General features: G+C 41.3%; 1 pseudogene across 1 annotated transcript; it reads right to left on the reverse strand.

Moving 5' to 3' along the window:
- Window positions 1–2,685: 2,685 nt before the first annotated feature.
- LOC310856018 (chemerin-like receptor 1) lies at window positions 2,686–4,529 on the reverse strand (annotated as a pseudogene). Its single transcript has 2 exons — window positions 3,876–4,529; window positions 2,686–2,888 (listed from the first exon to the last, which is right to left on the reverse strand). The product of its transcript is annotated as a chemerin-like receptor 1 (transcript).
- Between the last annotated feature and the right edge of the window lie 2,748 nt (window positions 4,530–7,277).

Raw genomic sequence — 7,277 nt, forward strand, 5'->3', positions numbered from 1 at the left:
TTCTAGATTGATTGATTGATTGAAATATGTATTAACAGTTTGTAGAATTACAGTACATTTCAAGCACAAACTCAATACAAAGACTGTTAACTGTGAGTGGACGACCCAATTAAGCATTACACTTGTTTACAACAGGGTCCACATTGTTCTAGAAGAGAAGAACATGTAGAGAAGGGAACATCCATCTAGGAGTGCAACGGTTAATCCAACTAATACATTTAAATTATGAAGGAAAATAATTGTTAATCATTAAGGTGATAAATTAACCCATTGTTGAATCAATCCCTATTTTAGAGATGCAATTATAGGCAAAATCTTCCCAAATAATGAAAGATCCCGAAATATTGAAACTAGCAGATCTACAAACTCAAACACTGTTGTGCAACTTAGTATAACAGGGCTGACGTCGTTAATCAATTTTATAAATAAAAACTCAATTATTTGATGCAGTAATGAATTAGACTAATTGATTTAATTAATACATTCATCCCCATTTTGGGTCAAACCAATAAAAATCAAAATAGTGAAAACTGAATATGTATGGTCACAACTGAACTTTTATTTTAAATCATGCATGACAACGTTGTGTGACAAAGTATAACATAGAACTTAAATGCTTAATCAAATAATTGAAATAAAGCTCGTTGAATTAAACAAAAAAAAGTAATCAATGGAATAATCTCTAAGGAAATAATGTAGTTGGAGCCCTAAATGTACGCGATATCGATGCACTCAAACCCACCAAGGTACACTGTACGCCTTAACATACAGTACACCTGTCAAAGTGGACCCTGATGAAGCCTCAGGCCGAAACACGTTGGTCAACAGCGTTTTTGTAAAGCCGTATACTTTTTTGATGGAATAAATTATTTTCTACTTGTTGAACTTAACAGCGTTGCTGTGTGCCTTCTTTAAGTTCACAAACCTTTATTGTCATCCCACTGTGATATTTACAAAGGGATTGAACCTTAAAATAACTTTTGACCTGAAAGTACAAAACCCTCTCCAAAGAGCACCTCTTTACAATTTTCTATATTTAAAGGTTTTTATGCTTTTTAATTGCACCATGAGCACAGAGCACCATGAGCACAGCATGATAAAATAAAAGAAAATATATTTTTCTAAGTCTCAGTCTAAGGAGTTTTACTTCTTTTTCTATACGGTGAGCGAGTCTTTTCCAGTCAATATATATATATATATATATATATTTAAAGGACCCACAAAGCGCTGCTTCTTTTATCTGATACACACTCTGATACACGGCCCGTCTCTCCTCAAATACATGCAAACATTCATTCTCATACAACCTGGATATGTAGTACGCCATTGAGGGACGCTCACTCTTTTTGATATACAGGTTTAATATTAGTTTTTCCTTAACAGACATTAAAAATCCCATTGACAATGGACAGCGGTTAATGTTTGTTTTGTCACTAACACTGTAACACATACCTTCCATCTTTTTTTCATTTTTATCGTTTTTTCCCCTTCTTTTCTCTTTGAGTGTCCGTAGCTCATGTCCTGTCCGATCCGAATAGGGGCTAGGGAGAAGCCATAGGCTTGTCTGGCCCTACCCCTGGAGTCCATCTGTGCACGTGTAGCAGATCTATCTGCCTAGCCTACACAGTGCATACATCCAACAACCAGGCCCCCCTCTACCTCTCTGAACTCATCAACCGCCATGTCCCCTCCCGCTCCCTCAGGTCAAGCACTGCCAACCAACTGGAACCCCACAAATCCAACAAACGGACATGGGGAGACAGACAGGGCCTTCGCAGTGGCTGCCCCTTCTCTCTGGAACTCACTCCCAACCCACATCAGAGCTGCCCCCACCTTCGAAATGTTCAAAAGCACACTCAAAACCCACCTTTTCAAACTGGCTTTCCCTACATAACCCCCCCCCCCCCCCCCCACACACACACACACACACACGCACACACCCCCTTCTTGTTTGTCCCTCTTTTGATTTTTATTTCTAGTATTTAACCTTTTAAACCTTTTAAATAGTTTTCTAATAAATATGTCTGTACTTCTTTCTGTAAAGCGACTTTGGGTATCCAGAAAAGCGCTATATAAATCGTATATATTATGTTGTCCTATAGGTGTATACACTCATCTACACACATTCATATCACATATACATATATACCAACAACAACCGTAGTTAATAACAATGACAATAACAATAACAACAATGGTATAATATACCATTGTTGTTATTGACACATTCACTGGTTTACAGTGTAGAGAAGTTGGTGTTATGGTAATCTTTTGCATAAAGCTCCATATATGATGTACACATAAGAAAATAAACTGTTACCTTTCATCATGGTTTCACTTTGAGAACATAATTGGATTAGGATAAGATTGAATAAGGATACTGAGAAGAAATTAGTCACCCCATTAGTTCACCCCTAAAATGACCTTGTTTCTACCAATTAGGCTACTCACCCCATGGAGACTTGAATTCCAGGATAGTTTGTTATTTTTTTATTTTTTAAGCTAATAAGTCTCAACTGCTGCTATTTGTCAAATTATTGGCTCATAGGAATGAGCTAAAAAAAAAAAAAAAAAATCCATGAATTCAAGTCTCTGAGAGTTCGGTGCGGCCTGGTTCTCGATTAGGGGCTCGGGTCTTGGGTTCCGGGCGGACCGGTGCTACCCTTTATCTCAGACGGGGGGCGATCATTGGGCAGGCGACGGCTGGGTCTGTGGATGTGCTGTGGATGTGCTGTCGATGTGCGTCTCTTCAGCGAAGGCTTCCTCCAGAACCCTTATTATGGACGTGCTGCGGAACACGTCCTTGAAACCCTGACCGAACACGTACAGCAGCGAGTTCAGGCAGCTGTTGAGGAGCGCCAGGGCGTGGGATATGGGTCTCCCTTGCCCTGGAACATGACTCTCGTATTCATACGAGAGTCATGACGTAACTTCACCCTGGTTTTTGCGAACGCTACATTTACAAATAATTAAAATATATAAACATTCGCATTTCAAATATAAAGTACTCACAAAGTGTCCCACGGGTGTTAGTTAGTAGCAGCGCCAGCGATTAGAATTTCTGCATCCCGCGTTGTTTCCGAGGTGTTATTTTGCCATTGGCTTTCAACTACGCGCCCCTATCGGTCGGGAGGAGGGTGGCACTCGGTGTGTTCGATATAGGTACGCTGACCGCCCTGTCAATACAGACTAATAGGCGAGTGCGCTCCCGGTGTGCAACTGTGGATTTCCCAAACGAACCCCGTTTGAAAAAAGTAGCCGGGGAGCTCGGACAAAAATGCTTTTTATTAAACAACGCGGGACGCAGCAATTCTAATCGCTGGCGCTGCTACTAACTAACACCCGTGGGACACTTTGTGAGTACTTTATATTTGAAATCTGAATGTTTATATATACGGAAATCTTGTAAATGCAGCGAGCGCAAAAAACAGGGCAAAGTTACTGCATGACTGTCATGATAATCATCATGGCAGTCATGTTCCAGGGCTAGGGTCTCCCGAACCCGAGCAGGAGACGCATCGTGTCACTGAACAATGGGTAATTCACAGCATCAATCAGCCATATGATGTGATAGGGGATCCAGCACAGGAAAAACACGGCGATAACAGTAGCTATGATTTTTAACCCATTCTGACCTGAGATCAGATTCTAAAAATGTCTATTACATCCTGACAGTTTCATTATTAACCCATTCTGACCTGAGATCAGATTCTAAAAGTGTCTTCGTTTAAAAAAAAATAGCAGACCTACAAGCTCGTATCGCGCCACTCGGTGGCGCGATATGAGCTTGTAGATCTGCTATTTTTCAATAGCTAAAGCATGACATGATGCTGACACCAAAATGGGTGCCCGGTCAGAATGGGTTAAGGAGCGACTTGATTGGCTGGCCAGCAATGGAATATTCCTGATCCGGTAGATGATGACAGAATAGCGGGAGACGATGGCGGAGAAAGGGACCACGAATCCCACGAGAAAGCGAGTGATGACCATCCATGGCCCTAGATCGGAATGCATGCAACTGCATCTCTCCGGGTGTACGCCTATCGAAGTCAGCGACGTGTGCATAGTTGTCGTAGCACCAGAATCTATCACCAAAGGAGGGTCGTGTGTCCTTAAAGATGAAGTGAGGGGTGCTCAGAGCCAAGGCCAGCACCCAGACTCCCAGACTCACGCAGGATGCCTTTCTGGCGGTGCGGTGGTTCCGGAACCACACTGGACACACCACACATGCACATCTGTCCACACTGATGACCACCAGGGTGAAGATGCTGGCATACATGTTCACGTGGAAAACCATATTGTCCATTTTGCACATGAACCAGCCAAAAGGCCAGTGGTAGTCCAGACTCCAGAGCTCTATGTGTGATTTGGAGGGGCAAGATCGCTGTAACAAGGAAGTCAGCCACAGCGAGGTTGAGGTACCAACCGGTGGTGATGGTTTTCTTCATCCTGAAGCCCGTCGCCCAGATGACCACACCGTTCCCCAACACGCCGAGCACCAAGACCAGGCTGAAGATGACCACGGACATGATGTCGATGGATTTGAACGTTTTAGACATATCATATCCTTTATTCGTCATTGTGATAAACAGGTGTGGTCAAATTCTCCACCGTCCTAAAAAACACAACAAACAACAACAACAAATAACAAAACCATTAATATAAGTATGCTTTGTTTTAACATGCCATGCATCTTCATTATTATTATTATTATTACATTTATCATTTTTGTGTGCACGAACCACAGTGAATAAAACTTCTGGGAACTCAGATTAATCCAACATAAATGTCTTTACAAGTTCTTCTGGTTTATGGTCAGTTTAATTTTTTCATTTCTGGGACTGGGAGTCTGTGTATAATTATATTGTCCCTCATAATTCTGCACTCTAAGTCGAGTATATTAGCCATGTTCACTTTGTCGTTGTGGAGTTCACCTATTGTTTGAGTGTAATGTAGCCTACTCAAATATAAAACATACTAAAAAAACATACAGTAGAACTGGTTGAAATAACGTGTTCCTTCCACGCGCTACGTCCAACCAGGGAAACTCCCCCCTGTAAGGTGTAAAGGAGCAACTTGGACACTCAAGCATGAAGGAAGCATGAGTTAAGTCCGTTGCTCTCCCCAGGTTGGCGGAGGGTGTGTAGAGCCCAGGATCACATTAGATGATTGACACAGGGGTGAAAAATGGGTTACAAAATCGTGGGATAAAAACATATATATAAAATAAAATAAAACATACAGTAAGTAGCCTACTGTATGTTTTGAAGTCCACAGATGTGTAGACTGTAGAGATGATCAGACCTGGAAACACTCTACAGTACGTTATCATAGCCTACGTTCACATAGCCTTTAACCTGGGAAAGCATGGAGAAGGACCCACAAATTCATCACCTATTTGCTGACAAAAATTTATTTTGGCAGAAAGCTTTTTGAATAATCGGCCTTAATGGCTTTAAACAGCTCAAACTCAATATCAATCATTACATTTACATGTGATAATAAAGACAATAAAATAAAAGCATAGTTTCCAGAGCTTAGTACAGTGTTGAAGAGACGTCAGGCCAGAGAGGGGTCTTTATTGAAGTGTGGCCAGTTAACAGTGATGAGGCAACTTTATACATGTACGACGTGTGTGTGTGTGTGTGTGTGTGTGTGTGTGTGTGTGTGTGTGTGTGTGTGTGTGTGTGTGTGTGTGTGTGTGTGTGTGTGAGGGTGTGTGTGTGTGTGTGTGAGACACACGCACACACACACACACACACACACACACACACACACACACACACACACACACACACACACACACACACACACACACACGTCGTACATGTATAAAGTTGCTTTAATGTTACTTAATGTAAGTCGCTCTGGATTAAGAGTGTCTGCTAAATGCCTAAATTGTGTGTGTGTGTGTGTGTGTGTGTGAGACACACGCACACACACACACACACACACACACACACACACACACACACACACACACACACACACACACACACACACACGCACACACACACACACACACACACACACACACACACACACACACACACACACACACACACACACACACACACACACACAATTTAGGCATTTAGCAGACGCTCTTAATCCAGAGCGACTTACATTAAGCAAGAACAAAAAACAATGGGAATACATCACATAAAAAGCATCTATCATAAAACATGCGTAAGCTAGAAAGTAACAGTGGAATATCTATATAATGAAACTATACATACTATACTATGCTATACATATGTACTATGACGTGCTATGACTACATACAATGCAATTATAGTGCTGTCTACATAACATGGTATAAGTCTGTATCAAATGCTATCTAAGTCTACAGAAATGCTATCTACTCACACGCGCCTCACCTTCACCAGGATCATGTGTCTTGTCGCCATTGATCACTGCTTACATACGTTTATACGTCTATTGTGTTTGCGATGTTTAGATACAGCATGTCGGGAAATACACCTCGCCATCTCTCTAGTTCATCTAAGTTAAGGATCTCATGATCATATTTCAATGTGAATAATGGTCCGCTCAATAGACACACTTTCCTGTTACTTAATACAGTATCCATTGTGTTTTCCCCTGACTATCCTTGTGTCATTTCATCGGTGTGCCAATCCTCCCACAATGTACACAGTTTTGCCCCGTCTGGTGTTTTTTTTAAAGCATTATGTTGTTATTTAGCTATTGGAAAAAAATGCAGATACACATGCACACACACACTGTGTGTGTGTGTGCATGTGAGAGAGAGAGACAGAGAGAGAGAGAGAGAAACGCAGGAGCAAGCTTTGTTTTGCAATATAATTGTAAAGATTTGAATGACTATAAAAGTGCTTTCTGAGAAGTAAACATTGAATTCCCTTATAAAAGTATATGTTAAGTATTTTTTAGTATGTCTGTGTTCTAAGGAACTAACCTTTCGTGAGGAGAGGACTCACATGATTATTGTGTAGGCCTATTATGTAATCTACTTAACTTCCTATGTTCGCTCAGTGATGTCTATAGCACTGTCCTATAAGACAGTAGTAGCTCGTTATCTGACCTAATCAATCAACAGACCAGTGTTGTTTTTGGCAGCACATTTTCAGTTTAGTTTTAGGCCTAGGCTACACGTATATGGATCTTTTGCAAAACGCACATTTATGTGTACGTTTGGGCCTTTCAGACCAAATTAAAACGAAGGATACGCAAGCATAAAAGCTCTATAGAGCGTCGCAGTCCCGCCCCCTTTCATGACGACGCCAGGCCCAGGAAAT

This window comes from Protomyctophum parallelum (assembly GCF_964188405.1).
Source record: "Protomyctophum parallelum genome assembly, chromosome: 1".
Classification (NCBI taxonomy): domain Eukaryota; kingdom Metazoa; phylum Chordata; class Actinopteri; order Myctophiformes; family Myctophidae; genus Protomyctophum; species Protomyctophum parallelum.